At 43.2% G+C, this 25769-nt stretch overlaps 1 protein-coding gene across 1 annotated transcript in view; it reads left to right on the forward strand.

The window, feature by feature from the left end:
* The first annotated feature begins 828 nt into the window (after nt 1–828).
* LOC115788355 (zinc fingers and homeoboxes protein 2-like) overlaps nt 829–25769 on the forward strand; it is a 147286-nt gene continuing 122345 nt past the window's right edge. The window contains 1 exon segment of the mRNA XM_030741338.1: nt 829–1148. The gene's annotated coding sequence lies outside the window, so the exon portion shown is untranslated.

Consider the following 25769-nt stretch of genomic DNA (forward strand, 5'->3'; position numbering starts at 1 on the left):
GTTGCGCCTGTTATTACAGAGGTTAAAGGTCACTAAAATAATACTCCTGGTTTCTGAACCCTCACGTTTCCACAGGGACGGGTGCGCTTCTGCGACCCGCCTGTTGGTGTCGCTCTCCGTCATCTTTTTGCAGAAGTGTAAGGGGTGGATGTCTCCACGTTTATTGCATCTGATCAGGTACGACAAGCCCATTTATCAAAAATGCACGAGCGCGATGAAACGCACGCAGCAGTCTGGTGACCGTGGAGACACTTTTGTCGCGCTCCCACGCACCTTGCCCCACTGAAAGTGCTTTAAGCACGCACAGCTCGAACAGGTGGGTGCTGCTGCCGCTCCCGCTGCTGCACATGAGCGTGCTGCTATCAGCCAGGTCAGCTCCGGGATCAAACAGGTGTGAGAAGATCATCCACGCATCGGGGGATTGGTTTCTGCTCGCATCACATTTTTGTATTTCTGTTTACATTTGTTATGCAGTAAAGTGAACTTTTGCAACATTTTCTTTGGAGTTTAACAGAATTTAAAGAGAGATCAGAGAGTTGCATGTTGTAAAAATCATAAATATATACATGAGGGGAAAAGTACGAGTCCAAACATAGGTGTTGCATCAGCGTGGGGGTAAGAATGTGGATAAAAGTGGCCCTGCGTGGATTAAATTAAGTATAAAGTCCAAGCAGGGGACTACAGGTGTGCGTGGATGTATAGGAGGCGGTGGTGCCTCACTGCCGCCCGCGTGCTGAGGCTGCAGCCGGTGCGGATCGGGGTGCAGGAGGGGGGCACGCACAGGGGTGCATGGCTGCCACATGCCTGCGCCTCTCCGCCGCAGCCCGACCCGTCGTGCCAGCGTCCGGCTGCGCCGCGATCCAACTTTTCTTTACATTTTCACGTCACCTGGGCACCAAACATAAATTTGGCATCCTATGCAAATATATGCTGACGTAAAAGATCATGTGGTTTTTGTCGTCGATCCCCCCTATGAGCAACGAGGAGGCTTTTTTTTTCTCCTCTCTACTGTTGTCTTTAGGTTAGCTATGCTACAATCTTTACTGTACCCAGCGCTAGCTATATGCGCCCCGCACCGCACCACTCTGGATATCTGGGAATAATCAACTTCCAGCCTGTCGCACCCTGCAGCCGCAGACTCCACACAGGTAGGACACGAGGGAAACTTCTAATTTTTTTAAACTCATGGACAGAAATTTGGACCAAAGTGACCGCAAAAGTGAAGTTATTAAAGCGGCTTGGTTGCAGCCAGACTAGCCGCCTGGCTCGCTCTCTGCCCAGGCTGCTGCTGCTGCTGCGGCGGCTGCTAGCGACCGTCCCCCTCCATCACAGCCTCTCAGAGTGGGAATCACCCCGCTATCACCCCGCGGACCTCCCCGGCAGCCACACTAGAATTAAAACACTTGGACACCTGGCTGTCAGGTAACTTTAGTTGCGGTGGGACTGCTCTCCGGGTGTATTTGAGGATAGTTGTGAGACAAGTGAATGTCATCCGGTTCGCGTTGTTTTTTTTGGGAGCCAACTTTTGCCGTCCCCCCTCCACCCCCGGTGAAAGTGCACATAATAAATTTATTAGCCAGCGGGGCTAGCCGTTAGCCAGTTAGCCCCTGCTAATGACGGGCGACCCGGCGGAGCTAAGTGCTTTAGCTTTAGCCTTTCCCCGCACACAGCAGCGCGAAACGTGGCTGCCCGTCTCTGGATGTTGTGCTTTCATGTCGGGAAATGCGTTTGTTTTGGCTGGCTCCCCCTTCCCTCTTCCTCCTTACGGACGCGTTGCTCCGCGGAGCCGAGGGGAGAATAAATCCGCTTTTAGTGGGTGACAAGGTGGCCGCGGAGCGAGTGACAGAGCGGGTGAAGGAGTCGGCTGGAGTGTTGTTGTTGCCCGCGGAACGGGAGGTTCAAACGGGGCTAGCTAGCAGACAGCCAGTCTGGCTGCTCGGGTCATCTGAGGTGAAGCCACCGTCAGCGGCTGCACAGTAACGGTGCGCCGCTTTCCAGTTGCTCCACCGACACTTTCCCAGCCTGTCCGCTCCAAACTTGTGTTTTAACGAGCTGTCTCTGAGATTGGAGCTTCTTTTCGGGCTGTTTTCCCAGCAGCGGACCGTCGGTGTGCAGACTGTACGGCGGTCGCAGGTTGACGCGAACTGCCGATTACTTTGATATTAAACAGTTCTAATCGGCTGCTTCGTGCTTTAACGTGTCGAAATGTGTCGCTGAAGTTGTTTAAGTATCGCTTTTCAGCCGGTTTGTTTCGGAGGGCTGGTTGCCTGTTTGGTGGACACACGCTGACTTCGTGCCAGTTAATGGCAGACTGGTTTTCTACTGGTTTCAGGCTGCCAGGATCCACAGCGCTCAGGTTTTACCGAAGAGGTGCCGTCAGTTTCTGCAGAGTGCGGGTTAAAACTGGATTTCGAAGAAAATGCATTGACATTAAACTGTTTTAACCCAGTTTACATATAAATCCGTGCGTTTTTCGTACAATTTTGCAAATGTGCGCTGGAGACGTTTAAGTGTAGAAGCTGTGCGTTGCGCTGCTGTGCAGACCGGTCGGTGCTGCTGTGCATCACAAACCTGCGTTGTATCTGCCCGTTTACCACCGGGACCGTCTGTATGTGACACGGCCAGGAGGGTACCCAGATACCGGGCAGAGGCGGCACCAACCCCCTTCAGACGCCACTGCATCGCCTCCAGGTCCCGAGGTCTAATGTAATTTAGTACATTTACTCAAGTACTGTACTGAAGCACACTTTTAATGAACTTTAACTTTTCAATTCCTACATCATCCATCCATCCATCCATTCATTCATTCGCTTTTAAATCTCAATATAAACCTTTGCAGGGTTTACTGCACTTCCAGATGGGGCAGAGTTATTTTCTATCAGTTTAGGCCGTTTAATAATCAAAAATACATTTTAAGCTTGAGCAAAATGAGCCCCACTATAAAAAAACAAAAAACTATTGGTTAAAATATTTTTTATCACAGTCCTAGTGATAAAGTTCTTTTGTGGGTGCCAAAATTTTATATATACAGGAAAAAAGAAACAGCTGTATTTTACTGCTTTTTACTTCTACACTTATATACTTTGCACGCAGACACTGTACTTTGTACTCTGTAGTGGTTTTAAAGCTTTCGCAAGTATATTGCGAATTTTAAAATATTAATATTATTTGGTGCTTTATTATTGTGAATAAAGCTACCCAGCAGTATATTGGCTATTAAAGTCATATCCAGCTGCAACATTAAAGGGATATCCACATCATTATTATCCAGTAATATAATGCATGTGATTCAGCACAGTGAGTAGTCTGACTTTAGGTACTTTAAGTGTATTTTGCAGTATTATTTAAGGGTCTAAATACTTCTTTTTCTACTTTGCACACCAGTCCCCCCCCCCCCCTCCCACACACACACACCCCACATTGTAAAAATTCCTGGATACGCCCGTGGACATGGCAGCTGTTTTTTTTCTCTTCTTTTAGTCAAACTTCTCCGGGTTCACCCAGCCTGGGCTCAGTATGTTCTCCGACCTAATTTCCTACCCCAAGTCTCGTTACATAAAATCATGAATAATTAGGTGCAGCCGGCTCGCATGCCGGCTCAGACCTGACGCGGTGACGTGGTTGGAAATTAAAAAGGCGTTTTGACCTGTGAACCTCCCCATTCAGATGGGAAAATATCTATAAAAACCCCTAGTTGTGTTTACTTTGCAGCTTTCCCTGCTGTCCTCATGTGACTCCCTGCAGTTTGAAGGACATACAGGAGGAAGATTTCTGTCAGGCTTAGGCGAACAGGTGTGTAAACTGAATTTGGGCAGGTTTCACCCTCCACCACATCCCTGACAGTGTGACTGAAGTGTGTCTTGGCTCTTGGAAATCATTGGAGAGGCTCGTATTTGGCAGCGGCTCCTCCTCTTCCCCCTTCCTCTATACTGCCCGGTGACAGCCTTAAAATCCACCTCCTCCCAGGCGCTGCACTGTACGCTCCCGCTGAAAGTGTGTCAGGATTTTTTTTTTTCCTCTTTTCTTTTTTTAATATTATCTCCCTCTCGCCTGTTCTGGTTCATAATCACATTTCCTTTTCCATTGACCGACTTTTTTTGTCTCATATTTTGCCGCTATTGTATCTGCGCCGTGTCAGGCTTTTTAATCCTATGATATGGATGCAGGGATCAGTCAGTCATGCTGCCAGTCTCCGAATCAGAGCACGCTCGCTTGCTCTCTGGCTGCTATTTATTTGTCACAAACGCCAACACACACTCACACACAGAGCACGCAGCCTTAGTGTGCTTTCTCTTCCTCACTACTGCTCTCATGCCACACACACACACACCACACACCACACACACACACACACACACACTTTCGCTTTTCCTCTTCCTGCCCTGACACTGCTTTTTTTTCTTTGACACACATATTTTGCCGGTTCCTGGGAAGTGCAGCTGTGATTTGCTGTTGCCACCTGACCTGTCACCCCAATCCCCACACACACGTGCGCACACACACGCACACACACAACTGTGCAGCCATAGTGTGCTTTATTTCACCGTTTGCACTGCTCACATCATTGGTTTTTTATTGCAGAAAATTGCTGCTCCACTCGTGTGTTTTCATTATTTGTGGCGATAGAAAAGGACCCCTTTCTGTGTGTGTGTGTGTGTGTGTGTGTGTGTGTTGCCCTCAGTGGCATTCAGTCGTGAGGGGGCACACACACACATGCGCTTTGTCGCTCTGTCAAACTGCTATTTATTTCACACACATGCAGAAAGCATGCATGACAGCTGCATCTTTGCACACACACACACACACACATATTCAGTGACACACATTCAGTCACTCTTTTCTTGCTTTTATTTCACACACGCGTTTGTAGTTTTGCTGCTTTATGAAATAGTTGTGAGAGGGTGTGTGTGTCTGATGGGGTGTGTGTGTGTGTTTGGGAAAGAGTACAAGCATGCCAGGCTATGCATGAGTGAGGGAAGTGGGGGTGATTTTCTGTGAGTCACTACGTGTGTGTGTGTGTGTGTGTGTGTGTGTCACTGTCCACCCTTGCCTCACTGCTGGAGCTCTTTCACAGGGAAACGTGGTACACACACATACACACACACACACACACACTGGGTGTATTGGATTTGCTGCTGCTGCTGGACCAAACTCACGTTCCACTTTGACTTGGAGGGTTTTGAGGGTTGAAGTTTGTGTGAACATGAACACCAGGGATCCCCATTTGATCAGATTTAGTTCCAGACCAGAAACGAGCTGCTCCTTTTGACTGTTCAGTGCTTTAATAACCTTTTATTCCCCATTTCTTGGTGCTAAAATGAAATATCTTCCAAGGATTTTATGTCTTGGTAATTTTTTCCCTCTTGCAGACATTAAAAAGTTTTTTTTTCTTTTTTAGATTTTCTGCCCTGCAAACACTCGTGCTGGAGTGAAGGCTTTCATGAAATACAATTTTTGAATGTTGTGTGTGTGAATAGTCCCACTGCTGTTTTTTCCAGCTGTGGAAAGGCTTTTAGCCAAACAGAGTAGTTTTTCATCTCAGACCTGCTTCTTTAGTAAAACAAGAATTTATACCTTTCCAAACTTAAGTACATTTTTACACCTGTTTCCCCCAGAAAATCACCAAAACTACATTTTTCTGTTCTATAATCTCACCTGGACATGTTGAATCTGGTGTAGTTATTAGAGCTGAATTGATAAGGCAGCCAGGCTGATTCATTGGTCGATAATCGCTCAGTGCAGCTTTATCACACCTGTGCATATTCCAGCTGATGGGTAGAGTGGGACTGATGTAAGGAAATTCCAAACTGTGCTCGAGCTTCCAGCTTGTGCTCCATAAATCTGGAAATTCTCTGGCTCAAGTCTGATTATTTAGCCTCTGGAGACGGTTGCCAGTTTTCGGGGCTTCCAGTGAAGCGAGTAGCTGTCTATGCTAAGACTTCCTGTTCTGCGAAGAAATCACTTTCATATGTAGAAATGTTTAAAAACTAATAAAAAGCAAAATTGGCATTTCTGTGTTCAGTCTTTGGCTGTCCTTACGGACTGTTTACCTGTGTGCACCCACTCTTGCTCAGTGGTGAATGGTGCCAAGTATTTGGATTACCATTCAGAAAGCTTTGGGGACAATGGCAAAAGGTTTCAGTGGATTTTGGCATTTGTGTTCCCTCTTGTGCTCTCTGTATGGACCATTCACTTGCATGCAACCAATCCCCAGTTGAATTACAACCCTGAAAGCTTTCAGTACCAAAACATCGCGTCCCTTTTATTTACTGCGATTTTAACTTGAAAACCTACAGGTATTTGCATCTTTAAATTAAAATGAATTACACCGGGTCTAAATCAGAAGTTTAAGCCAAACCTCCTAAATATTAATGCCAGTTTTGGCCTCAGAGATCCAGGACTTTTTCAGAAGTACCGGTTAGTAATTCACCTGGAAGGCTTAAAGGAGGGTGGGCCGCCCTCAGAGGTAGCTAAGATTTCTTTTCCAGAGAGCTGTACTAACTGATAAAGTTTGCAGCAACATTTTGACAAGTTACAATAAAAATGCTACACAGCGATGTAAAACCAGCATTCAAATGAGCCTACATCTCAGCAGCTTTCTCATATGCACGACTGCAGGCACGGACTCATTGTTGTCATTTGTATTGCGAATCCTCAGCATAATACCGCCTCTCATTGATGCCATGGGGGTGGCTGTGTTTTCCTTTCAGGATTTTTCTGTAAAGTTGAGTTGGGCTGTGTTGTGCCCATGTGTGACCGAACAACAGCCGTACGAGCGTGCGCCGTCTCTCGGTTTGTCAGTCAGATCCAGTTCTCGCTCGTTACGTCCACTTTTAAAGCAGCAGTAAACAGTAAGCGATATGTGCTTTTAGCACAGTTTGCTCAGAGTAGTGGTTATTATAAGTAGTTCAAATTGACAGTTTTCTGAAAGGCAATTGAAGAAATATTAGAAGACTCGGTGAGAGCTGAATTACTTTCACCTGCGCTGAATCCAGGAAACCCCAAGGTGGACGGGTCACAGAAATGAAAACATCCTTTAGGCACAATGCTTTGAGTCAACTTTGTTACAGGGTTGACCTCCGGTGCATTGTCTGCAGAGGGCTATGTGTAATTGGTGCTTTTATTTCCATTCTGGTTAAGACCTTGTTAGGCTGAAACTGGTCACTTGACTAAATAAAGGCTTTTAAAAGAAGGGGTGCCTCAAAGTGCCACAGAAGTGTATTTTCTGGAACTATTGAAGGAAATACGCTGATTTACGAGTGTCTTTATCTGGAGGTCGTCTTACTGCAACCTGTGCTGCTCCATCTTTCACTGTTGTTTGCATTTTTGTGGAAATTTTACTTTCCCTGTTTTCATGGTGGCGTCCTCATTGTTCATCCTGCCTAAAACACATGACCTCTGACCAATGCTCATCAATGAGTAAACAGCCGGTATTTTTCAATGACTAAAAACTAGTAAGATGTGGTCAGTGATTCAGAGGCATGGAAGCAGGGTTATCCTGCATGATTCAGCTCAGAGACACCGATGATATTCAGAAGCTTTGGTTTTGGTCTTCCCCCAAAGGAAACTCATCAGAACTGTAATAATAAAAATACTTTTAACCAGACTTTTTAGAGTGGGCTTTCATTGTGTTTCATTCATTCATGCCGATTACTGCTATGACTAAATGCATGCCGATTGGGCTTATGTGTGTAGTCCCCCCCAAAGGCCCAGTTTGAGCCAGGATAACCCTGATATTACTCATTTAATATCACCCAGCCCCAAGTTTGATGTATCTAATGAACTCATCCTCTGAAAGGCCATTTTTATTTTACAAGATAACTTTAAAAATGCCCTTTTGAGTCTGTTAACTTGCACTAGCAACTCAGAGATGAAGCTGCATAGAGATATTAACCGTCTCAGACACCTGTGTGGTGCAGACAGGGCTGAAAATATATTTATTGATTTATTTATTTGCCTCTTTCATTCCTGCACCTCAGCTCCTGCCTTGGTAAAGGTATGTGATCATTGCAGTTTCTTTTGTCTGTGTTTTAGCTAGATTTCACTACATTTATCAAGCTGAATTTTATGACACTTGGTGGAACGATGAAGTATCTGCAGAGGAAGACGACGTTGCATTTTGCTGCAGATCTGAATGCATTTCTTTAAAACTGTGAAATTACTCATTGGCTTTGGTGGAGGATGCATTAGTCAGTGCCTTTCTAGTTTTACATTTGGTTTCCTGTGTTGGCAAATCTAAAGACAGTTGTATCTGCTGATTCAGTGCCTCCTTTTAATCATATATCTGTAATCACTATGAGGTATGTAAGATGGATGAATATTGTTGGTGTGTTCTTTGGCAGATACAGACAGAAGTTTGCAACTCTTGAAATTTGTTCTTATTGATTTCCCCCTTTATAAAACAATATGTACAAACAGGAAAAATATATCGAAATCAGCTGGTGGCCAGATTTTAATTTTAAACATTTGTAATGGTGCAAAATTTCACAGTTTTTGCATCCCTAGTGAGCATATCAGCACTTCTGTAAAAAAAAAAAAACTGAGGCATTTGTGCTTCATAAAATAGAAATTTTCCCACTTTTTTTCCCCAGCATCTGCAAGGACATAATGAACCAGTATAAGGCATGTTTCTGGTGAATAATTTAACAAATCTGAGTGTTTCCTTACTTTTAGAAAACAGTAAAATGAGTATTAAACATTGTCCTGTGGAAGTTTATGGAAAAGCGTCCCTCAGAGGCGACCTCTGGAAATGATGAGTTTATGGGCTCAGTCACTCAATGTGGGTCATATTAAATAAAAAAAAAAAAATGTAGTAAATTTAATGAACTTTGATTATTCTGAGTTTCAGAAAGGAGGATCAACCACACTTACTGGTTAATGACTTGTTGGCAAGTCGCTAGTCAGTGTTTACTGCTTCTTGCTGCAGAGAGAGGGGCGTTTCTAGATTTCTGGTTGACTAATTCTCCTGCAAAGTGTTTCCCAGCCGCCATTAAATGACAAAAAGAGATGCTGTGAATGCCAGGAGTCAGAGGCGCGCGGGACTCTGAGATCAGCTGCTGCTGACACAAACCCCCCCCCCCCCCCCCCCCCCCCCCCCAAAACAAAGATGAGTGCAGCAGTTAAAAAGTTCCCTGTGGAACAAAAACGAGCTCCAGTGGTAGATTCAGTGGGTAGCGCTAACATTAGTCTGCTCAGTCGTTAGAGCGGGTTTAGATGCAAGGAGTGTTTTTTGCTTGAAATGCTCGTCCGAAGCACTCACCAGTTGTTGGAGCAAAAACCGCAGATTAGAAAATGTGGCCAGCTGTTCTCTGATCGTTAATCAATGATGTTCTGCTGAAGAAAACAGCGATACATCTTTAGTGTTGAGAAGTGGGTATAAGAACAGGATTTAATAGCAGCGAAGTCTGAGTGTCCTGTGGTCTGCATGCAGCTTCAGAGGCTTTTCCACACTGCCAAGAATAACTGGGGGAAACACTGAATACTTGTAATTGTTTGAAGTTTTTGGCAGGAGGAGGCCAAATTTTCAGATATTGAAAACTGGCACAAAAAAGCAGATTCAGTCCAAAAATATCAGCGTTGCAAAAACTGGAATGGGTCAAACCAAGAAAGCAGAGCGGCGGATTTCTCACTGAGGTTTACTGTACTGTGCTAATGACGTGTACCCAAAAATATAATAATGTATGCAGGGAGAAAATCAAACTGCAAAGAAGTGACAGAAAGAAAGAAGGAGAAATGCAAATGAGTTATTTTTCCAGATGAGAAAAGACTGTGTGCTTGTCAGCTGTGAGCTCTGTAAAGTAATTAATATTAATGTAACATGAAAATAAAACAGACTTCACTCGTGTCTGGTGCAGGATGAGTGGTATAGAAAGCTGGAGAGGATCCAGCCCTGTAGGGAGCCATGTGACTGGTAAACATACCCACAGCGAGCGCGCCGTCCTCAACACGATGATGAAGGGTCTGTCCGGGCCAATCACTGACAAATGTGTCGCCTTGTTTTAGAGCTGGAACTGCAGCTTTCCCTCTGGGCCAATCAGTTTAACATCGACCCGTGGCTCGGTCCCGCCCACGGCTTCGTCAGCAGCATCCCAAACGGCCCCAGAGGGAGGTCACATGACGATGGAGAGTCAGATGGAGGAAAAAGAAATCATTTATTATAAAATAAAATGTTCACATGAGCGGTTACTGGGCACCGAGCTTCTGTGAACGGGACTATTGACTTATCAGTGTGGTACTATCGGGTCACTGCTCCATTCAGACCGCACAGAAACAGAACTGTGAAACTGAACTTCCACTCATGCTAACGAGCATACATGACTTCAGTTTATTGATCGGGAAAATGTATTTTTATCTTGGTTTGAACTGTTTTTATAGTGTCAACTCTGTTTGTATTTTTATTCATATCTAGACAAACAAGTCAATCTACTGTAAATGCTGCGTAGTGAGATTAAAGGCTTACATTGTGGAAATATTTAAGTTATGAAAATAACCTTAATAATAATACAATAAATTATCTTAACATGTAGAACTTCAATCATTAGATTAATAAATCAGCTTCCAGTTAATTCATTAGATTAAATAATTATGTGCTTAATTTGATCTTGTTTTGTCGAGTCCTGAATTAAAACCTCTGTGAACTTGTTTTCTTTCCTTAAAACTCGATAAAGTAAAGTTATTCATGTAAATTAGAAGTTTGCATCAGTGAAAATTTGCATTATCAAAATTGTTGCTGAATATTTTGTTTTTGATTTAGTCCTGATTTAGTTCAGAAGCTATACGTACAGGCATTCTTAAGTAATAATTACTTTACTTTTTTGTTTGTGAATTAATTTAGGATTGATTGTTTACATGGTTAGGCTCAGGAAATAAAAATGCTTGGTTGGTTTGTACTACAGTCACACGAAGGAAAACAGTGGTTGGAGACCACGGTACGACCAAAATTACTGCAGCTGTGGTCAGTGAACTTGCACACTCAACTTCTAGGCAGCCAGTTGGTTGCTGCAACTACTTGCAATCGATTGCCAACAGCAAAAAATCTTAAATGCAATCACTGGGCAACCACCAATCCATTCATTTATTTCTTTCCCCTCGTAGAAAGGGCTCACTCTCCAGAGCCATTGGGAGCAGTGATTTAAGTTTAATTACACCTTCTCTCAAAGTTGAACTTGCATATAAAAGGCAAACTTATTCCAGCTGCAACAGGCCTTAACTCTTACATCCTGCCACAATAACTGCACCAGCAGAGCATTTTTAGACCTGAGGTTCTACCAGAATAAAACACAAGCAATCTGTGATGATAGGATCGGTTCCAGTAGCTAACAGTTCCAGGAGCTTCTCAGCCGGGCGATCAACCACTAGCTAGAACCCTGAGGTCTGATGGTGTCTGTTATTTCAGGGATGCCTTTTTAGCCTATTGGACTGCCTGGTATGTTTAAATTAGACTAAAAAATTAAACTAAAGTGTGTTACATTCATAGATTCATACATTCATAAAATTTTGTAGTAGCCACTATGACACACACACACACACACACACACACACAGTGTTTCTCAGAATCTGCATTTTGAAGCCTCTGCTTCGGTGTTTTGGCGTCTGCCATGTTTGCTTTCAGGAGCCAGGAGTGACCACATATGTATATAACTGTATGAATACTAAAATGTATGAGCAGTAACTCAAATAAAATATTAGAATTTAACTCACAAAACCTGAAGGAAAACGCGTGGCGTAGAAAACCCTAAACAGATCAGCCCTTTGTGACGGATACCTGGTTCTGCTTTTTGAGGGTGGCCTGGTCTAAACCTGCGTACTGACAATATCACAAAACCATCCAGAACTTTTATGGCGATTTCTGTGGTTTTCAACAAAAAGTTCAGGAGGTGATGTGAGAACAAATCACACCTTTCAGAGCTGTGTTGGTCGTGGTGTCCATTGTTGCTTTATGTTAACTCTCAAATTGAATGTTTATGGGTTAAAACTGATATTATCTGACTATGTGAAGTGTACACTTGGCTTTATGGGGGCGCGTGGGCTGCAATAGGGGCGCAGCTTGTCCTAAAATGTTTGCAGCTGTAGCGGTGCAAACCTTCATCAAACTTATCAGCCAAAATCTTATCCAAACTGCTGCAGGTTCTTCTTTCCGAGGAAGCATATTATCTGAAATGTATGCAGGCCCGAGTCTGTGCGAGTGTGTCCATTTTGTCATTTGACATAATTTACTGAACAGCCTTTTTTAAAGAAGTCGCCAAATTTGTTTCTGTTTTATGCCATCAATCATCCGGTGAAAAGTAGGTGTCACTTTTGTTTTCGGCTATCTCATTTTTAGAGTGAAAACACTTCCAAAAACAGACGCTGTGTGTTTGTTACCGCTGCTTATATATTTAGATTTCCTTCTTTTTTCCTTCTTAAATCTCCAAGAAGTCATTTTTATTCATGAAGGGAGAAAGAATGCTTATTTTCTCATTAAAGCCTGCAGTGTGTGTGTTTCTCAATTACTCAACACATGAGTGACCAGCAGCACTGATGGGCTCATCAGACAAAAAAAACCGCCTTAGATTAGCTCCCCCACCCCCCGCCCCAGAGCGTTGATTTGTTGAAGGGCCCCCTCCTTCCCTGCTTCTGCATATCGTTAATTTGAACCTTGTTTCCAAACAATCATTTATCCAGAAAAAGCTCGCTGAGCACAGTTTCCCCTTTTCCATCACCGGCCTCATTGATATTCATAGTTTCCTTGTGTTCACACCTGGGGGCCGCCCGCAAGACGCCGCAAGGCTCGGTCGCAACAAGACGCTGCCTTGCTCGGGAGACGACTTCGGCGCTACTTTTCTTTTTATTTCTGCACAGTGTTTGATGTTTTCCAGTTTTCCTGATCTTCCCAGCTGGTCCGCAGTCGCAGCCAGCAACTTCCAGGCGAGATGGCTGTGTCTGCGAATCTGCCTCGACCATTTTCTACTCTTTGTCTCTGTTTCTGTTTGACAGCAAATCCTCTGCTGAGCCGCCTCACGCTGCGGAAACAAAGTGAAAAACTCCGCTGCAGCAGCCACGAATGAGCAGGCCAGCAGTGAGCGAGCGTCTCTGTCGAGCAGCGTTCCTACAAAACTGTGAGAGCAGATAAATCTCACCCTCAACGAGACGCTGCCGCTTAAGGGGACATGTCATTTTTATCTGGTATGAACTCCATGTATATACAGATCTAAACTATGGGGTATGCGCAGAGCTCGAAATTCCTCCTTCTGTTTGCCCGTTTCGTATCTCAGATTGTGCTTCATCATTCTCCTCCTTCTATCTGTCGTTTTTTTTTCCCCCCTCTTGTCTCCACGGCTGCTCGTCTTCTTTCACTCAGCGCTCAGCACTGGATATTTCACACATCAAGCAGCTCATTTACCCATTAAAAGTTCGAGGCATGCATTAAACACTGCAAGGCTGAGCAACAATTTGGAGTACCCCCACTTTTCTTTGCAGCGGTGCACTCCCCAAAGCTCAGACTCACTCGCTGTTTAGCTCGCCTCAAGCAAAGATGACTAAAAGAGGAAATCATCTTGAGGAAGTTAAACTCCTGAGGTTTCTGTTGATGAGCCCGTTGGAGGATTATTAACCAAAGGTCTGTCTTCAGCTCGCTCATGGTCTTCTCACTTGGTCCTCACCCCCCGAGTCTGGGTTTTTTTTTTTTTTTGTGTAAAGTTAGAGAAGCTAAAGTTAAACACCTCGGTGTTTCCTGTCTGATGATCCTGAGGATGAACATTAACTGGGCCTGCGTTGGTCCTTTCAGTCCAGTGTTTTTCTTGCTCGTCAGTGAGCCATGTCTGCGGAGAGAGGACTCCAGGTGTTGTCCAGGTCAGGTCTCAGCCCACCTGTGCACCACTCCTGGTTTCTCCATCGGTGCAAAACCTTGAGCTGAACATTATTAGGCTGCTGTAACTGTGTGCAGGAATTAGTTAAAATGTGTAATCCTGCACTGAAATGTAAGCTTCTTGCCTGTTTTGAACCCTTGTTTGCAAAGTTGCTAACTTCAAATTGTTCATACATGCCCACAAACAACTGCCATTCTGCAGACTTTGTTGTTTTGCATGTTGCCAAAATTGCTTAGTGGTTGGTTGCCACTTCATGCTTAAACATGTGCGAGCTGATATTTTGAGTAAAGAACAACAGGAGAAATCTGTGTGGGTTAGGATACAAGAAGAAACTTACAATAAAAAAGTAGTTAACGTCAAAAGTTTGGATTCGTTTTCTGCAGAGGCCCAGACCAAGAATCGAACCGCTAACCTCATAATCCAGGGATGCGCTAATGTCTCTGCCACGATGAGCCACATTTTCTGCTAGTCTGTTCATAAATTAAGATTATCTCTTCAAAATGGGGAGATTCGAAAAGCTTAAAAATGTTTCGTATGACACATTAAAGGTGGTGTGCTGTGATTCCAGACTGCCGTGGTTTTTGTTGGGTAATGATTGAGAACTAAAACCTCAGTCATGTATAAACTTCAGTAGCATATCTCTAAACAGACAGAGGGTTAAGAATCTGGATGCTGTGTTTTCGTCATGTCTGAGAATGGTCGATGCCCAGGCTTCTTTTCGCTGTCCGTCACGGATGCCGACAAATGTCGAAACACTGAAAAATGTCCAAACGGCTTGACCTCCTCTGTGCCTGCCTCACACATGAAAACAAGAGAAAATCGAACATGGGCTTCTTTAGATGTTCCACAATGTTACTGGTTCTGATATTAAAAAAGAATAATTTTGCAGAAAAATGTGCTCAGCGCTTCTGTGCTGCTCATCGGGACTTTGGGAGAGTGCATCATGTGACACCACAGAAGATTTTTTTCACAATGCTGAAATGACTGCACAGCCTTGCACTGGTCCGAGGGTATTTGGTGTGGATTTACTCAGCAGAATTGGATTTTCATTCCGATGAAAGCTGGGCTGCGGTGCTTCTAGATCTGCCGGTTCCTCGGACACGCGGGCAGATTGAAGATAAATTAATCATGCAGCTTTTCTATAGGCTTGTAAAATGTCATTGGACCAAAAGGATCAAATTCTGATCTAACATTATTTCCCTGCTCCTCTTCCAGTGGTTGTAGGTGGGGGATAAAAGCTTTCTGGGTCATGTTATGAACACAGAAGAAGTAACACCATTTTCCAACAATTCCAGGAGCTAAAAACAATGTTTTTTTGTTTGTGTTTTTTTTTCAGCAGAGCTGCAAACAGGGGGAACATCAGTTAAATAGAAAAAACCTGGAGAACCGTTAGTCATTCAAAGATCTGCAGAATAAGACAAAAACCTGGAAAGATCCATGATTTGTCCCCTTTAAACAAAGCTTATCCATCTTCAAATAATCTGTGTAATAATTATCGAATTAATCTTTATGATTATTAAGAGTTCCATTATTTTGAATTGCAAGAAATCCAGAACTACCCAAAGCTCGCGACCACAGGTGAGGGTACGGACGTACAGTAGATCGGCCGGTAAATCGACAGCTTCGCTTTCATGATCACCGCAACAGACCGGTGCAGCATCCGCATCACTGCAGTCGCATGCCCCGATCCATCTGTTGATTTCCTGCTCCCTTCTCCTGTCACTCATGAACAAGACCCCGAAATACTTAAGCTCCTCCACCTGGGGCAGCAACCCCATACTTTTGCCCCCCATCCAACACCACACACACACACCACACACATACAGGATACACTGAAGTCCACAAACACATGTGGATGGGATGAGTAAATGCGTGCTCGAATGTCTTCGAGAGGATGAAGAGCTCGTCCAGTGTTCTGCGACCAGGACAAAAAACTGAAGCATTTTGCGAATAAAATATCCAATAAATAGTGGCTATTATGACTATTATCCTTCTTATGAGGCATTATCCAGGAAATATTTACCTTTTTATTACCTGATAAACAAGTTAAAAAAAAAAAGTGAATCTTCAGCAGATCTGGCTGCATGAATTACCTGTGGGAAGTGTTCATCGTTCAGCTGTGGTGTTCTTTTGATTTATTTGCATTTTGTTGCGTCTTTGCTGCCAGTTTTGTGGAGGCCAACTGGCAGCTGATATGATGCTACCCCCCCCTTTTATTTCCAGACGAGTTTTGGCCTAAATTGCTGGGAATTCGAAATGAATCCTCGATCATAATAATAATGGTGATAATATTGATAATAACAATAAACCAAGTGAGGATAGGTTTGTGCTCTTAGAGGAAATTCAGCCCCTTTTACTTGAAGTTAGTAAGACAGCAGATCTCACTCTGCTTCTTTTTGGTCTTTAATGTGGAAGCTCTTAGTGTAATAAGATTATTATTTACATATCGTAACTCAGCTACTCGTATCTGATTAAATAACTGCAGAAACATCTGCCTTTAGCATAAGTGGGACAGATGTTTCTCATAGACCCCTCCCGCAGGGAAAAATGATAAAAGAAATAAAGTTCCTGTGTATTAAACGTCATACTTTGGAGGGGGCTTCTTGCTTTCATTTTGCACTGATTGAACCAACCTGCTCCTCTCCACATTAAGGAATCACAGGAATCTGATCCTTTGGGATTCAGTGTAAATGGGAAATAGTTTCTTGGCTTCAGGACTGCAAAACCAAGCTTTCCTTTGAAGACAGCAAAATGTGTTTTATAGTTTTATTGAGAAAAGCACAGGAGCCCCCAGCCTCCTCGCAGCATTACAGCTCTTGTCACAGTTCTGAGTTAAAACCCTGAGTTAAAACATCTCCGCCTGAGTCCCACCCACATCCTATTCAGAACAACAGTCGACCAATCAGAGCGGTCCAGGTGGGGTTATGAATGTGAAGCAGTCGTGGGACACAATATTTATATCACAATCTATCGTATCGCTTCCGCCTGCAATCCGATTATCGAAACGCTCCACATTTCCTCGCAGGCTTGTGTTACCAGAGGCGCTGCCTCCTGACTCCTCGTGAGGGAATCGCATGGAGACATCGGAGACACTAATTCACAGCAGTTTTTCTGTAATTTGACCATTCATAAACAAGTTTCTATTTTCAAAATTTAGCATGCTACAATTAACAAAAAAAGCAACTACACTGGTGATTCTACTTTGGCTCAGGATAAAACCAGTTTCGGGAGCGCCAAAATATTTCCATGCAGGAAAACCCTTTAGTCAGACTTTCATAGTGAGGAACTTTTGAATTATTTGTCTCACAATAAGCCAATATTGATGCCTTTCAAAGTACAGCAGTAGACATTTCACTTGGCCTGTATTTCAGCCTGGAAGTGCTGAGGTGTTAACTGCTTGCAGCTACTTCTACAGAACTACTGACACGATTCCTTCTTTTTAGATAAAAACTCAGAAAGCTTCATAATTCATTTATGCTCACTGTGGTGGAGCAGGAGACTGTGAGTCTCGGGGGTCGTGGGTTCGTGCCCACAGCACTGTTGGTTTGGATCCACCAGCCTCTCTGTCTGCAGGTGTTCTCTCCGGTACCCCCGACTCCCTCCCACAGTGACATGGAAATCAATCTGTAGGTTTTATCTAATGTTATTTCTGGATTTCTGGTTGATATTCTGTCGCCCTCTTAAAATGAAAACTACCATACAAATTAGAGACTGTTCATTTTTTTGTGAGCAAACCACCCACACCCACACACACACCCCACACACATTTTAAAAGGGCAGAAAAAAGGGTGGCAGGGGGGAATGGGGGGGTGTAAAGGAGGATCTTCACAGCATAGTTTTTCTGATATTCTTGATATAAAAACCTGATCGATTTCTGTGGATATTTTTTTTTTTTCCTTACAAATATTTCTTGAAATTGTCCATGTGTTTAAGCAACCAGTGGTCCTGAAAATCATTGAGTAGAAGCAGTAAGAAAAAGCGATGATTGCTACATGATGATGTCTATCTGCAGACTCTTAAGAGCTTGTGATGCATCTATCCAGCCTGCACTGTCGTTTAAAACCTGATTGGTAGAGCTATTTTACTTTTGCCCTCTGATGTACCTCAGCAACAGGAGAGTCTTCAGAATAGACATTACTCACACTTAACTCTCAACAAACGCTGCTGCTGCTGAGGGCCGCCGCCACAACCGAAACGTGCCCAATGTGATACTCCCTGACGGAGGCTTATTCATCTCACATGAAAGAATCCATTTCAGAGGCAGGCGATGAAGATGTTCCTCCACTTACCAAACTGTCCTGTCTACATCTTTTGGAAGGGAAGTTGTTATGAAGAAGAAAATAATATCAGGGGATTCAAAGTTGGGCTGAAAACTGATGCTCCGATCGATCGCGTAAACCGATGCAGAGTACACCTGAGCTGCAGGATCTCCGATAAGATGCGTCCATCAACAGAAAAAGATTAAGTGTGACTGTGCTGTGATCAGACAGCTGCTGGCTTTGAATACCTGAGCCAGCAGGAAAAAATCTACAGAAACGGCAAAAGAACGTGTACACTGAAAAGCTTCAGGAAGTAAAGCAAACAGGTCCTGGTATGCGCTCTGTGTGGAAACATAAAAATGAAGAATGTAATATCTGAGCATGGAAATAACAGAGAGAAGAAAGAAGAGTGTGTGTGTGTGTGTGTGTGTGTGTGTGTGTGTGTGTGAGTGTGTGTGAGTGAATGAGGCCACAGTTTCCTTTCAGGGACCAAGATGTTGAGTTGAAATGAGTCTGAAATTAGAACCAATTCAGATCACTATTAACTGCAGGTTTTCATTCCTCGACTTCCCTTGAGCAAAGTGCTGAACTCTGAAATGACTGAGTGAAGCTGCTTACACCAATGACTGTGGCCTTCAGTCGGTTAAATGCTATAATACTCATTTTCATTTTTTTCTAGGATAAATTGGCATTTGTCAGTGAGACTTTTGAATGGTATCAGGGCTGCTCTTTAAGGGTGAGCCATTCAGGTCTTTTGTAGAGCGACTCCAGATGTCAATTGTATTGAATCTTTGCAAATGAAGCTTTAGCTCAGCTTCAGTCCACTCAAACATGTCAGAAAGCGTGTTCTGATTCTTATGTTCAGGTTTTTTCAGCCACCAAACATCCGACCACCGACTCCACATAACAGATGGACGTAGGCTCCGAGTCTTCGAGAGGTTTCGGTTCATGTCCCAGTTCTTGGCTGTGGTTTTGGTGCATACTGTTCTTATTGGGCACAGTTTTGATTCTTACCACGATTTATAGAGCAACCCCTCCGACAGGCAGTTGTCTGACGTTATCTTGTGAGGTGGGTTTCTGTTTTTGCTGTGGTGAAGATTTTCAGGTTCCGAGCTAATAACTGGTGGACTCAGTAAACGTGCTGCTGAGGTCTGACAGGCTGGCGATGGGGACTGGGATGGTCAGGCCGCTTGGTGCTGGTAAGACGTGTTAGCCTGGTGGATGTTCAGAGCTTTCAGATTCAGCAGATATGGTGAGAAAGTAAGCCAAAGAACTTTAGTTATGCAGGTTATCTTTCCATCACTAACCCTCCTAACATCTCCTTCCTCCTCCTGACAGATCGTATCCCTCATTAGATTCACATCTACGTTTGAATTTAGTTGTCCATCCCAAACTGTAAAATCGCGTGTTTTGACCCCCCCCCCCCCCCCCCCCACACACACACACACACACACGCACACACAAACTGTAGCTGAGTCTTTTTGTGAGCCATGTTTGAAACCAGCAGGGCAGAGTATTTTTTTATTTTTTCCAGTTGCCACCCTGCAGAGTTGCGCTGTATGCAGGTCAGTGTACTGCAGGTATTTGTCATAGTGACCTCTTTCTCTGTCTGCAGAGCCGCTGTTACAGAAATCTGAACAGACAGTCTGTGGGTTTGTGTAGAGAGCCGAGCTCCCGCTGTTTGCTACCTAACATTCACATTAATATCTCACACTGAGCCCGTGCACGCTCGGAGTGTGTGTTTCTGAGTAAAGAGCCATTAAAGCACTCAGGTTTTACTCCACAGCAGCACTCTGTCACTTCTACCAGTCAAAGGAAGTGAAGGGGCTTCAAAATAAGAGCAAGCAGGGATGGCTTTTTTGCTTCTAATATCCTCTCAAGTTTCTCTGTTGTTAGATGGTGCAAATCTACAGAAAAACATGCAAAATATAATTGCTTAAAAAAATTTTTTTAGTGGTTTGCGTGCCATCTTTTTTTGAAATTCATCAAACAGTGTATAAAGAACTGTTAAATTTAGTCTAACGGGGCATGTTTTAAACCATTTCTGCCTCACAGGCTGCTTTTTCTTTATTCTGCTTCATTAGACGGTGTATATACAGTGGAAAACTCACAGGGAAGATGGGAGAGGAGCAAAATGTAAACTTGGACAGAAAGCTAGTCCAACACAAACAAAGTGGCATTTTGTACCTTTACTGTCCTCCGTTCCTGTCCTCTCTGTGGCTTGTGTGCTGTTGTCAGCCTGTATACAGACACACAGGGAGGTATAAACTTGGGCAAAGAGCAAGTCAAACTCTGGTTCTTAGTTTCCTACTTTAGTTTTTAATGTGGTAGAAAATTCCACGATTTGGTGACGTGCAGACAAGGCGTAAACCACAGGGACTATTTATAGTGTTAGGCAGCAGCGCGGGGCTTGCACCATCCTGCCATTTCTCCGCCTGACTCATCACCACGACAGGAAATGAACTTGGGTCTTTCTTCGCTGGTCACAGCAGCAGATGGTTTTCCAAATCCATCAGCCACTCCTTGCTCTTTTACTAGCCAAATTAATTTCATTTAAATCTTTTTTTTTTCCAAACAGCATACAGGCCCCTGAGTGGCTGGTTTCTTGCCAAACTGACAGAATCACCAGCGGAGCAGAGAAATCTACCAGATGTAATTAAACCGAGCCAGTTTGGCTGGTACTAACATCACTTCCTTCTCAGCACAAGTCTCTCATTTGCATCAAAACTCAAATTACCAAGTACACCTTCAGTTAACCTCTTCCACCCCTTGAGGTCCCAGGATGAATCTGTTATAATTTTCTGAGGAGGCTGGTGTGATTTTAAAATGGAGGCGGCGTTTCTTCTGCTTTTTGAGCTGCACTCAAGCTTTTATTTAGATTCTGGGTTTAGTAACTTTATTGTTTACTGGCTCATTGTTTTAAGTCCATTCTCTGTCTTATGTTAAGTTGCAAATATTTGATGGAGTTTTTGAGTTTTCCTCTGGACTCTGGGTAAAAATCCTCCTTTTTTATAGCCCAAATTGGTTCATTTTTACCTTCAACATTTTTTTTTAAGGTGAAAAGTCAAACAATAGTAGAAGACATGAGGGGTAAAACTTTAATACTGCTGTTATTTTGCAGCATTTCTTTGTTTTATAATTGTAAATAAAGACGTAAACAGCAGTGAGGCTTTGTCTTCGCCAGGGTTCATTCAGACGTCGGGCTGTCTGCAGGTGCCTCAGGAAAGCTTTGTGTTTGTATTGTTTGTCCCTGACAAATCAGCCTCCATATTACAATAACTAAACTCAACTACAGCTAACAGTAAATCTAATGAAAACTATGCTGAACATTTTCAAGCCTTAAAAACTGAAGTGAAAAGAGGAAACCTGCTGTGAAAACCACCTGAAACTAAACTGTACTGAAAATAAAAACTCAGACCGAAATGGAAATGAATGGTAAATATACGCCTATAATCTCTCTGGTGTAAATAGTCTGATGGATCCTGGCTGATGTGACTGTAGTTTTGCAAGAATTTGATCCTGAACCATCGACAGATAAAACTTTAACCTGATAGTGACGATGGATAAAAGACTTTTTGAATGGAAAATTTTAAAATGTACTTTTAAATTGAAGTTTTTTTGTTTTTTTTAATCTTGTTAGACCTTTATTTGATGGTGGCAGAACAAAACAGGCAGGAAATTGGGTGGGTGGGTGATGACATGCAGCTAACTGCCCTGGGGGTGGACTCAGATGCTGGCAGCTGCAGCAGGAGGCACCCCAAAGTCAGATTTTATGACAATTTCTCCAGTAATTGATGAGATTTGCCTGTTTGGACCAAAGTCTTTGGCAGAGCCATGGGCTTGGTATTTAAGCTTTCCCCCCAAAAAGGAGAGCTTTGCATTGGCTAAGCTGAAGCGTCAAATACACCCTCATTTGTTTTCATTTTATTTTTAATTTTAGGTTTATTTGGGTTTTACTTTTATGTGACAAGTCAGGAGGTAGATCCCAAAAATGGTGTTTGAGAGTGGGCTGTCTGAGCATAAATAAACCATGAAAAATGGTTTGCAATAAAATGATTACCTTTGGCCATGGTTGGGTTTGGGAGGAAGCTGCTTTTTTTGGTAAAAATGCACCAAAGTTTTTTGTCCTCTGTGACAGTTAAATAAATAGTCACTGACTAATATTCAGATACATTGTTGGGTTAATCAACTACATTAATATTACGCTGACTAGTGGACTGACTTAAGGAGTTTTGAAGGCAAGCTTGTTTTGTTCGTTCCCTCCTCTCAGGCCCCCAAATTTGAAATCTTTGACCTTTTCTGACACTTTAGGGATAAAACTATGACTTAAGACTAGAAAAATAGTAAGTTGTGCTCATTACAAGTGTTACCCCAACACATGTAGTGATCAGCACATATTTTATGTGTAAAAAGGAAGTGAGCAGCAGCCTCTGCATCATACTACATGTTCTTGTTACTTGCAAGCTGGTATGTGTTCATCCATCCAAAATATATGTGATAAGCTCGAACTGGCTGTTGGTATCAGTTGGAAGGGTTCAAATGAAACCGATCACTTAGCCTTTCACAGCCTGCTATCACACTGGAAACAGGGTGTTGAATTAGTGCAGAAAATAAAGATGAAGTGGAAGTGAAGGTCTGACCGAGGCCTGTTAAACCTGACTTTTCTTTCATCAGCACTCGCCGCTTTGCCACCTGTCTCCTCGAAACTGAAATGACCTTCCCACTCCAGAGCGCAGTCACTTTCCTCTGAGTGTCGGAGGTTGAAAACTCATCTGTTCAAGAAGTACCTCACGTCCTCGTCTTGTTCCTCCTCAATCATCCTCCCTTCTCCAGTTTCCTCCTCCTCCTTTCCACCATCCTGAAATAAAAATAAAAACCTTCCTCTCCTGAGCTCTGCTGTTTCTCATTTTCCTTCCATTTCTCTCACTCTTCCAAGATCATTTAATAGGGTTGACTTTAAACTTTGACCCCTGCATTCTGTCCTGGATCTAAAGCTTCATTAGGTGTCAGACTGGGCTGGAGGATATATACGCAGTCTTTAACTGCATTCAGGGACTAAATATTCTTGTTCCTCTCAGGCCTTCCTTTTAACGATATGAGCCAGATACCTGCCACAACCTTTAGAGAACAAATCCCTTATACTGTGGATGTGAAGCGCTGTTGAATTACTTTACTTTATTTCCATGTTGTGAAATATATTGTGAAAGATGATTATCATAAAAATCCCATTAATCGGTTTTTGGTATGTGTTAGATTGAGTGATGGTAAGAAATATTTTTTTGATTGCTGAAATTTCAGAGCACATTTTTCAAAAACAAAAATCATATCGTGAGCATCAGATTAGGGCTGGGGAGGGGGGGCAACAGTAGAGCTAGGGTTGGGTTTGGTGCCACATGGTGATAGGCAGATTTTCTGAAACTAGAAGATTTCAAATGTAGTCTCAGACATTTTGTTGATGTAGTTTTTCTCTTTAAAAATGTCCGTTTGAGTGTTTCAGGCTGGGTGGGTATCAGGACCTCATTCACGCAGGCCTGGAGACCGGTCAGCGACCCCCAGCAATCTCCAGTCACCAGGGAAAAATGTGCATTCCCAAGTGGTTGCTGGTTGTCGCCAGAAGTCGGTCACAAAGAGGGCGCTGCACCGAAAACCTCCCTGTGATTACTTTGGTTGCTAGCAGGTCATCCAAAATTTGGATGCAAGATGGTGACTAGTCTGCAAACACTTGCCAGCTACTGGCGAGTGAAACCGTGATAGATGCAGCACAAACTGGAAACACACAGACACAGTTTGCTTTCATATTAAAAGTTGTGCCGGTTTGTGTCACACTTTTTACTTGAACTACTGATCAGTGTGACCTTTATTTAACCAGGCAAGTCATTAGGAACATGGTGGTGGGCTGGTAAAAGGCAAAGTGTCTTCAGGAAATGGCGGTAGGCGGGCTAAAAAGAAAAATGTCAAGTTATTTATATAGCATCTCAAATCGCCCCTGGGGAAACAGTGCCCCCAGTGGTAAAGGCTTATGTTAGGTTTTGCTGGTCTACCTTCTTTTGATGGATGACAACCAAATTGCCAAAGTTGAGGCTTCAAAACTCATAAAAGCTGAAAAATGAAAGCTAGAAACATTGGTAAAGGCAGATTTCATCTGATTTTTTTTTTTTTTTTTAAATTATCATTTATTTAAATAAAATCAAGATGTTTGAGCTGAAACCTCACGCCTGTGCAGAGCAACATGTGACTGTAACCTGAGTATTTTCTCTGGACGTCGCAGCTCTGAAATGGTTTCTAAGAATCCTTTCATAGGCTGATTTTGGTCGTTTCTGGACAGATGCCTTCCTTCTCTGCATTGATTTCAGCTCGGCTGGCTTCTCTTGAGGTTTTCAAACATTCATATTCGTGCTAACGCCGCTCCCCCGCTCCACTCCTCTTCCCGAGTTTCCCACAGTTCCCTGCTTCACCTATTGAACCCTGCCACCAGCCCAGGAATGGAGCAGGGGGAACGGCAGGAATGTGGCTCCCACTTTGAGCCAAAAACACAAAACAAGGAGGGCAGAACTCGAATGCCCCGCCTTCTGGGAGCCCCAGATGCTTTTCTATTGGCTCTCCACTGTAGGCTGACCACATATTCGCTGTTCTTATTGGCTGCTTATCCATCTTTACTCCCTGCTGCTCTCCAACCTATCAGAGCACTCTCATGCTGTTAGACTCTGTGTGTGTGTGTGTGTGTGTGTGTGTGTGTGTGTGTGTGTGTGTGTGTGTGTGCCATCACTATGATCCTTACCGACAGCACCGTCTTGAGTGTTGCCTGATTTTTATTTATTTATTTTTTTTTTTAACATCATTGTGTGATAATTATTCTGTAGCTCAGGACATTGTTCTGTATTAGCTCCTGTGTGAGTCTGTGCAGCCATATTAAAGCTGTCACACACACACACACACACTGTTGTAAACAAAGAAATATTAAAGTGTACCAGGCAGGAAGTGTGGTTATTGTGAGGCTTTTTCTTTTGCAGCATTCTGTGCAGCGCGGCATCAAAACCAGGCCGAATGTATGGCTATAGGCCAAGTTTTCACACTGCTATTATTAGACTCTGCTTCATCCTACAGGGGAGGATGATAAAGATAAGTCAGGTCAGTCGGCTGTGTCATCTGGGACCTTGACTGGTTTTCTTCTTCTTCCTTTTTTGTTGCCAATGTCACAATGCAGAGACTCTGAGGTTTGCAACAGGAGAAGAAGCAGGGAAACAACATGAGGAGGTCAGAGGTCAGCAGAAATGTTTGTCTTCCATCCTCTCGTGGAAGAGCTGTTTGCAGGGCCTGGATGGCCTTCTCTAATTTCAGTCAGAAATTATCGGCAGGTTTTTTTTGCATCATGGAGGATATAAAGGCTGGACTTACAGACCCCTCAAAATCACAACCATCTGGGCACGTGTTGTTCAAAGGTAGTGGGTAACAGAAACAGAATACTTAAAAAAAAAAAAAAACCATAAATAACTCCTGTTTTATTAAGGGTTAGAAAGATGAGCTTATACTAGACTCAGACAAGTCAGTGTCTCGAGTTCTGTAAAGGAAATAATTCCTAAATGAAACAATTCAACAAGTTTATGGATTTATTTTGGGAAACAAGGTCATGATTTCTGGAAAGAGAAACTGCTGTTGAGCTTTT

This window comes from Archocentrus centrarchus, chromosome 11 (assembly GCF_007364275.1).
Source record: "Archocentrus centrarchus isolate MPI-CPG fArcCen1 chromosome 11, fArcCen1, whole genome shotgun sequence".
Lineage (NCBI taxonomy): Eukaryota > Metazoa > Chordata > Actinopteri > Cichliformes > Cichlidae > Archocentrus > Archocentrus centrarchus.